Here is a 9,547-nt window from a genome sequence, read left to right on the forward strand (position 1 = left end):
GAAGGATGAAATTGAGAATGTGATCACGTTGGGACATCTCCACCAGTGGGTTAGGATGCTCATGGGTGTTTTGGGACTGCCAGTAGTCCCCGGACAATCCACGATCCCGGGTGCACCTGGAGCGTACCCACCTCCCCAGGGAGGATACACGACAGGCCTGGGAGCACAGGCCTCTTAGGGGGTCCCCGCTGTGCAGGCGCCCGGACCTGGAATGCCCTACCCTGCCAGGACCGCGCCCCCGCGAGTAGATGGTCACGTAGCCACCATCTCGGGCGAGCCCCATCTAGGAGGATCGTCCCGAAATGATCAAAAGCGCTACCTCAGCGAACTTGACCACGACCAAGAGGTATGCGCCTTGGTCCAAGCACCGGCTCAACGCCCGAAGTTGATGAACCTCCCCATCACCTTCACGGAAGATGACGCCTGCAACGTCCATTTCCCGCATCATGATCCTTTGGTCATTGATGCCCAGATAGCTAACAAGATGGTGTCTTGAGTATTGGTGGACGACAGAAGCTCCATCAACATCTTGTTCAAGCCATCCTTCGTTGCGATTGGCTTGACTGAGGCAGATCTGGCCTCATGCCCAACCCAGATCTACAGTTTCAATGGAGATTCGATACTCCCGATGGGAAAAATCCAGTTGCCCGTAACACTGGGGAATGAGATCCAAGGCTCGTTAAAATTTTGTACGTTTGTAGTGGTGGACTGCCCCACCGCGTACAACATCATCTTTGGTTGCCCCACACTGGTTGACTTCGGGGCTATCACCTCCATCTGCCACCTCTGCATGAAGTTCCTCTGTGACAACGGAGGGGTAGGAACAGTCTGGGGAGATCAGAAGAGTGCCCAGAAATGTTACCACGTATCTGCCCGGCCCGTTTACATGGTCTGGAAAGAACCTATTGAGGAGGAAAACGTTGATCCAGTCTCGCCTCCTCCCCCGGCAAGATGGATTTTCTAGGAAGAAGATGAGTTGGACTCGCAGATAGGGGAGGACCACGTATTGGAGCCCATGGAGGAAATTGAAGAGGTGTGCATCAGCGACATCGACCCGACCAAGGTAATCCAAGTCGGGAAGAACCTAAATGTAGAGCTCTGGGCCGCCACAATCGCGTGGGTGAAAGAGAACCAGGATGTCCTGGCCTGGTCTCATTCGGATATGACCGGGATCGACTGCAATATCATTTTCCACGCCTTGAATATCAGCAAGGATGTGACCCCGGTCTAGCAGAAATGGAGACCCCTAGGGGCGGAAAGAGCGGAAGATCTCAAGTTGAATGTTGAAAATTTATACTTGATCAACTTCATCTGAGATGCTTTATATCCTGTGTGGCTAGCCAATCCAATGTTGGTTCCTAAGCCGAACGGGACTTGGAGAATGTGCATTGACTTCACGGATCTCAAAAAAGCTTGTCCTAAAGATTGTTTCCCGCTCCCCTGGATCGATCAGATGGTGGACGCAACATCCGACTATGAAATCTTGAGCTTTATGGATGCCTATTTAGGCTACAACCAGATCTCTATGCATGTAGCGGACCAGGAACATACCAGCTTCCAAACCGACAAGGGGTGTGCTGCTACATCGTCATACCCTTTGGACTCAAAAACTCTGGAGCCACATATCAGCGGCTCGTCAACAGAATGTTTCGAGCCCAGCTAGGAATGAACATGGAGGTCTACATCGACGACATGCTGGTCAAGTCCAAGACCTCCGGAGGACATGCTGATGATCTGGCAGAATCCTTCGCGATCATTCGAAGGTATGGGATGAAGTTGAATCCCAAAAAATGCACCTTTGGCGTGGCATCCGGGAAGTTCCTGGGATTCATAGTAAGCTACCGAGGAATAGAGACCAATCTAGACAAAATCAAAACATTGATTGACATGCCCTCGCCACGGAAGCATAAAGATATTCAGAGCCTGATAGGGCGGATAACCGCTTTGAGTCATTTTGTCTCAAAGGCCACAGACAAGTGCATCCCGTTCTTCAACGTCCTTCGGGGAAGCCAAAGGTTCGAATGGTTGGCTGAATGCGAGGAGGCTTTCCAAAGACTAAAAGAACATCTGGCCCGATCACCAATACTAGGAAAGACGATGGAGGGAGCACCATTGTACCTTTATTTGGCCGTGACCGAACACGCCATCAGTGCCGCACTAGTAAGGGAATACGGGAAGGCCCAGCTCTCAGTCTATTACGTAAGCAAAAGGTTATTAGGTGCGAAATCACGATACCCACTAATAAAAAAGTTGACATTTTTCCTACTAATTGCGAACCGGAAGCTTAGGCCTTATTTTCAAGCCCATGCGATAAGAGTACTGACTAACCATCCCCTGCGACAAGTGTTGGAAAAACCTGAATCATCGGGAAGGCTATTGAAGTGGGCCATGGAACTGAGTCAGTTCGACATTGTGTATGTCCCTAGAATATGAATCAAGGGGCAGGCCCTGGCCAACTTAATCGTGGAATGCTCGAAGAAGACGATCTCGCCAATCTCATGGTACCCTTGTGGAAGGTTTTCGTACACAGAGCCTCGAATGAAAATGGAGCAAGAGCTGGAATCATCCTAATGTCACCACAGGGACACCAGTTACAAAGCACCCTTCGATTCTAGTTCAAGGCTTCGAACAACGAGGCCGAGCATGAGGCCATGTTGGCCAGACTGCGCCTGGCTCGAGAAGTAGGGGCTGCAAACCTAGAGATCTATAGCGACTCCCAATTGGTTGTCAAAAAAATCTCGGGAGAATACCAAACAAAAGGGGAAATGATGGTAGCTTATGTGACATAGATGCGAGAGATACTTCAATCTTTCAAGAAGCACTCCATCCGCCAGATCCTAAGGGAACAAAACGTGTTTGTCGACACATTGGCAAAACTGGCCACGAATGCTAAGGCATAACTTTTCGGGCTGGTCCCGATCAACCATCTTCCCGCACCAAGTATTCAAGACCCCACGATCAACGCTATAGTCTACTCCACGTCCTAGATGGGACCCATCATCCAATACCTAACAACCAAGGGGTTGCCCATGGACAGGGCAGCAGCCAGGAAGCTTCAGTACCAGGTCCCTAGATACGTCATGATGGAAGGAAAACTCTATCGCAGAGGGCTATCCACGCCATACCTCCGATGCGTATCCGGGACCGAAATGAGTGCAATCATGCACGAGGTGCACGAAGGTTTCTGCGGGGATCATACATTCGGACTCAGCTTGTCCAAGAAAATCCTGCGACAAGGATATTTCTAGCCAACCATGAAGAAGGACTGTGTTGATTATGTCCGCAAGTGTGAACAATGCCAAAGGTACGCAAAGATCCCGTGAGCCCCTCCAACGGAAATAACTCTAATGACGAGTCCCTAGCCCTTCGCGGTATGGGGAATCGACCTAGTAGGATCGCTCCTGACCTGAAAAGGTGGTGTGAATTATGTTATCGTGGTCGTCGACTACTATACCAAGTGGGTCAAAGCGGAACCCATGAACACCATCACCTCAAAGAAGGCCCTAGACTTCATCATCAACAACATCGTGTGCTGGTACGGGCTTCCCTACAAGATCGTGTTCGACAATGGGAAGTAATTTGACAGCATCCACTTCACAGACTTCTGCGAAAGGCATGGGATCATCAAAAGCTTCTCTGCAGTCACCAGACCTCAAGAAAATGGGCAAATAGAGGCCATCAACAAGATCTTGAAGGGAACGTTGAAGAAAAAGCTTTAAGCCTGCATGAGAAAATGGCCAGAGGAGTTGCCCCGCGTACTATGGGCATACCAGACCACCGAACGAACGTCAACCAAACACACTCCTTACTCCATGGTATATGGATGCGAAGCCGTCATCCCGGTGGAAATAGTTGTCCCATCCCACAGGAGAGACACGTATGTTCCTGCTCAGAACTACGCCTTACTCCAGGAATCCTTAGATCTTACTGAAGAGATTCAAGAAGAATCCTGTACGCCCTAAATATCCACACATGTTGGCGAGCTAGAAAATGGCCTAATTCGATCTGACACGTGTAGATCGTCCACCCGGAGCTGTGTGTTACGGGTCTCCTTCTATCCAGCCCGAGCTGATTAGAGAGTTGACTACTACACGGAGGCATCGTGTAGTAGAAGTATGAGTATCACGGGCTGGCGCCACACTAAGCTCGTGATGCTACAGAGATCTGACATCCGAACCCTTGTAAAGTCAACCACACAATATAAACGTGCATATATTAGACATCATGTGTCTATTCTATTCCTGAATTCTCGGACACGCAGTATAAACATGCGTGTTCAGACATCCCACGCCTGATTTGGGCCATGCAGCCCATTATCCCTCCTTACCTATTGATTAGACCACACTTCACTGCAAAGTTTAGGAATTCATCATCAGTGTCACAGATATGACGTGAAGGATAAAGAGATCACGGGATGACCCCATTGCCAACCCATATATCTTCTTCCTATAAATACCAAGACCTTGGGTAGTGCAAGAGGTTGGCATATTTTTGTAAAGAAACACTCTGTAAGAAATAGTCAAGAGATATCAATAATATCGCCTGGTGGACTAGAGGGATTTTAACCTTCGAACCACCTAAAAAGAAAGGAGTGATAATCTTCCCATAATATTACTTTCTCCAGTCTAAAATATAGTTATTTTCATATTATGGTTAACCAATTAGCACTAATCCATCACACTTATTCTTATAATTACCTGTTGGCGAAGAACCGTGTCAACAGTTTGGTGCTTTCATTGAGAGGATTTAGATTGGTGCTATCGCAAAAGCTTGATCATGGTGGTTACTCGTTTGAGACATGGTAACGAGGAGGATCAACATGATGGGCAGGAGGCCCACCATGTCGCCGTATCCGATGAACAAAACCCTGAGATCCAGCAGCGATCGGGAAAGCAACCGATGGGCCAGGACAACACTGGGAGTTCGGCGCCCCGATTGCCAAATCTGAACCCGGGTTTCCTGACGGCGATAGAGATGGAGAACATACAGTTGAGGAGTCAGCTATCCAGAGCAAGTAAGCAAATTGAAGAAGTCTTGGCCCGACTACCCCATCTTACTACCGACGTTAACGTCGGAAAGAGGCAAAGTGGGACTCACAAGTCCCACAGGGATAATCGGTCCAGGCCCAGTCGATCAGTCAGAACCTCAACCTCGAGTTCTGCACCCACATCACACCACAACTAGGAAACTGTGTTTGAGGAGTTTCCCAGGGCCGATCAACAATTCAGTCGATCAGTCCGAACCTCGACTCCTAGCTCAATTCCACCGTCGAACGCTCACAGAAGGGCTCATGGCAGCTCGTGGAGGAGATCCGGGGAAGGCTTACGAAGACAGCTTGCTCCGACCAGCCCTCGTATGCCGCGGTCCGACTGCCGAGCGCAGGATGCTGGAGATGGTAGGGTAGAACGGCCGCGAGCTAATTTGATTCGCCCAGACAGGACTAGGATCGCGTAACCAGTTAGGCATCCCCCGTTGCTGATAAGATACCCATCTCCTCCCCATCCAGTTTGAGACATTCCGACACACGGGAGCACCAGAAGAAATCCTCCTCCCGCCGGTCCTTCCCATCGCAACCGAACACGCGGGGAGGTCCCGGATCCTCACCCCCAGCAGCGGGCTCCAAGCTTTTCCAACGGGAGTTACTGGATTGGGAGCCACCGAAGTGGCAGATCTGGTGGATACCTACGTAATCGCTTGAGTTCGGCGCAAAGCCCTCAGGCCACCTCGAGGGTTGACCTTCGAGATCGCCTCAACTCGCAGAGGGGGGATTCGGCTAGAAATGGAAGTCATGCTCATCGAGGGGATGGTACTTCCGAAGTACTTGACAGTGGGAATGTCCCACTTAGCCAAGCTCAAGCTTGGAGGGACAGTAACCCGCCTAACGCGTACAATGGAATTGGAGCTGTTGAACAGCCCTAGAATAACCAAGGGATTAAGGACCAAACCCTAGATTATTTAGCTCAGATGGAGGAGTTGATGAAGAAGCTCTTGTCATAAAAGGAGAAAGACGAGTATGACTCGGGGGACGAACTCGAGCTTTTCGCCCCCAACATAGCAGCCACAACATACTCGCTGGGTTTCCTGATGCCCCACCTATCTAAGTTCGATGGAGACGAAGACCTGTCGGATCATTTGGGTATGTTCAACACCCTGATGATGGCACATAACATCGGCCCTGAGCTGAGGTGTTTGATATTCCCTTCCACCTTGACTGGGCCAGCTAGGCAATGGTTCAAGTAGTGTAAAAAGCATTCCATCAGCTCGTGGAAGAATTTTTCTGCTGACTTCAAGAGGGTGTTCCGAGCTTCTCAAGCTGCCCGCATCAAAGCTGACACCCTGGCGAACGTGAAGCAACAACCCAGGGAACCTTTGAAAGCTTACCTGAGCAGGTCCGCAAACATCATCGCTCGAGCCAGGGACACAGATGATAGTTCCAAGCTTATGTCCTTGAGGACTGGAATCCTCGTTGGAGGCGCGCTATGGAAGGAGATACAGAGAAGAGGTGTCAGCACCGTGGATGAATTCCTGAACAAGGCCCGGGAATGGATAAACCTAGAAGAGGTGAGAGCGTCGGTCACAGGAACCAGCCAAACCCTTGATTAGCACGTTGGAGTGGAAACGAATGTCGTAAAAACGACTCAAACCGTTGCACAAAATAACCAAGGGGTGGAGGTAAGAGAAAAAGGAGCAGCGAGGCCGGCCAGCACGGTCCGGAGAAGAATAAGCCCGTGGAAAAGTTTAAGCCAGTCTACGCGGCTTATACCGAGCTCACAAACACTAGGGAGCATATTTTCCTAGCAAACTCTGCCCGCCTCCCCTGGAAAAAGCAGGAGCCTTTGAAACACTAGAAGGCTAAGAGGGACCCTTCCAAGTTCTGTTGATTCCACAACGACATTGGCCACAACACTGACGATTGTAGGCATTTGAAGGATGAGATTGAGACACTCATTAGAGCCAGACCTTTAGCTCAATATGCGCAAAACTGAGTTCCTACTAGTCAGCCAGCTCCGGAAGCTCTGGTAAATTAGCCCGGGCCCCGGATAAGTCAGGATATCCCTCCTCCTATAATAGGAGGAGAGATATCCACAATCTCCAGAGGCCCCCATTTGGCTGGCACGAGCAGAGGTGCCCAGAAGATATATGTCAATGAGTTGAAGGCTCATAACAGAGTGGAATTTGTCCTAGAGCAGCATCTACCCAAACAGCAGGGATTGGAGAGGCAACCAATCATTTTTACCGAGAAGGACGCTAGTCACGTCCAGTTCCCCCATAACGATCCTCTAGTCATAATTGCCCAACTCGCCAACCGGAGAGTTAGGAGGATACTAGTCGATAATGGGAGTTCGGTAAACCTGCTATTTCGGTCTATGTTGGAGAAAATGGGATTATCTGTCACCAAGAGGAAGGCCACCTCCATGATGTTGTATGGATTTTTCGGAGAAGGGTCGGCAGCGATAGGAACAATCGAGCTAGTAATAACCTTGGGAGAAGGGCCCCAAACTGTCTCTAAGCTCCTTGAATTCGTGGTTATCGACTGTCTCACTGCCTACAACGCTATTCTGGGCCAACCTACGTTGATGGAATTTGAGGCCATAACCTCTATCCGCCATCTTGCAGTCAAATTCCCCTCCTCTAGGGGGATATGTATGGTCCAAGGTGATCAGCTCGCTGCCAGGGAATGCTATATCATTTCCATGAAGGGAAAATCACAACCCGGGCGGCAGACGATGACCATTCAAAGTGGGGATGAGGAATCTCAGGATGTAGGACCTACTCTTGAGATAGAATAAGCTCAAGAAGCCAATGGGGAGGGGATCACCTTGAATGATGATATCGACCCCAGGATAAGCGAAGATAGATCTGAGCTCCAAGCCATTGAAGAGGTGAGCATTGACCCGAAAGACCCCTCGAAGGTGGTGAAGCTTGGGAAAAACCTATGTAATAAGAGGAAGGCAGAGTTGCTGAATTTTCTACAGGAGAATCTAGATGTGTTCGCCTGGTCTCACGAAGACATGATAGGGATCAACCCAAGCGTCATCATGCACACCCTCAACTTGGACAAGAACGTGCCTGCGAAGTCCCAGAAACAAAGGCACCTGGGCACGACACGAGCTGAGGCCCTAGAAGAAGAAGTAGCTCGACTTTTAAAGTGCGGCTTTATTCGCGAGGCAAAATACCCGATCTGGGTCGCCAATCCTGTTTTGGTCCCGAAGCCCAACAGGAAGTGGCGGACCTATATCGACTTTTCCGATCTGAATAAAGCCTGCCCCAAAGATTGCTTCCCCTTGCCAAGAATTGATCAACTGGTAGATGCCACTGCGGAGCACGAGCTCATGTCCTTTATGGATGCGTACTTGGGCTATAACCAGATCGCCATGAATCCTGCGGACCAGGAACACACTAGCTTCATGAACCCAACTAACGTTTATTGTTACAAGGTCATGCCTTTCGGGCTGAAGAATGCAGAAGCGACATACCAGAGATTAGTCAACAGGATGTTTGCTAATCAGATAGGGAGAAACATGGAAGTGTATGTTGATGACATGTTGGTCAAGTCGAAAACTGTCGATAACCATGTCCCCGATCTAAAGGAATGTTTTAAGATTTTAAGATAGTAAGGCATGAGGCTGAACCCCCAAAAGTGTACCTTCGGGGTTGCGTCAGGAAAATTCCTGGGTTTCATAGTCAACACTAGAGGAATAGAGGCAAACCCTGATAAAATCAGGTCGCTACTCGAGATGCCATCACCCCGGTCGCGAAAAGACGTCCAAAGTATAACAGGAAGGGTGGCAGCCCTTAATCGGTTCATTTCCAAGTCAATCGATAAGTGTTTGACATTCTATAACCTGCTCCGGGGAAATAAAAAATTTGAGTGGACCGATGAATGTGAGCGTGCCTTCCTCGACCTAAAAGCACATTTAGTTGAGCCGCCCGTGTTATCCAAGCCCACAGTAGGAGAGCCTTTTTTTTCTTTACCTAGCTGTAATGGGAGATGCGGCCAGCGGGGTGCTGGTTCGTGAGGAGGACCGATCTCAGAAGGCAGTCTACTACATTAGCACGAGGCTTCTCAAAGCCAAGTCTAGATATTCGATGATGGAAAAGATGGTGTTGTACCTTATCACAGCCTCCAGAAAGCTCAGGCTGTATTTCCAGTCCCATTCAATCCACGTCATAGCTTATCAACCTTTAAGGTAGGTTTTGCAGAAACCTGAGGCATCAAGGCATCTTTTGAAGTGGGCTATCGAGCTCAGCCAATTCAAGATACTGTACGTGCCACGAACTGCGATCAAAAGCCAAGCTTTGGCTAATTTTGTAGCAAAGTGCACGAGATTCCAAGAGGAGCTAGTGGAAGAACCAGTATGAGCCTCTTGGAAAGTCTTTGTGGACGACTCGTCTAAAGAGAATGGATCCGGAGCTGGAATCATTTTGATATCCCCGGAGGGACATCGTTTCCACTCTGCATTGCGATTTGGATTTGAAGCATCCAACAACGAGGCCGAATACGAAGCTTTATTGGCTGGGCTAAGGGTGGCCCAGGAGCTGAAGG

The sequence above is a fragment of the Humulus lupulus genome, chromosome 4, assembly GCF_963169125.1.
Source record: "Humulus lupulus chromosome 4, drHumLupu1.1, whole genome shotgun sequence".
Taxonomy (NCBI): domain Eukaryota; kingdom Viridiplantae; phylum Streptophyta; class Magnoliopsida; order Rosales; family Cannabaceae; genus Humulus; species Humulus lupulus.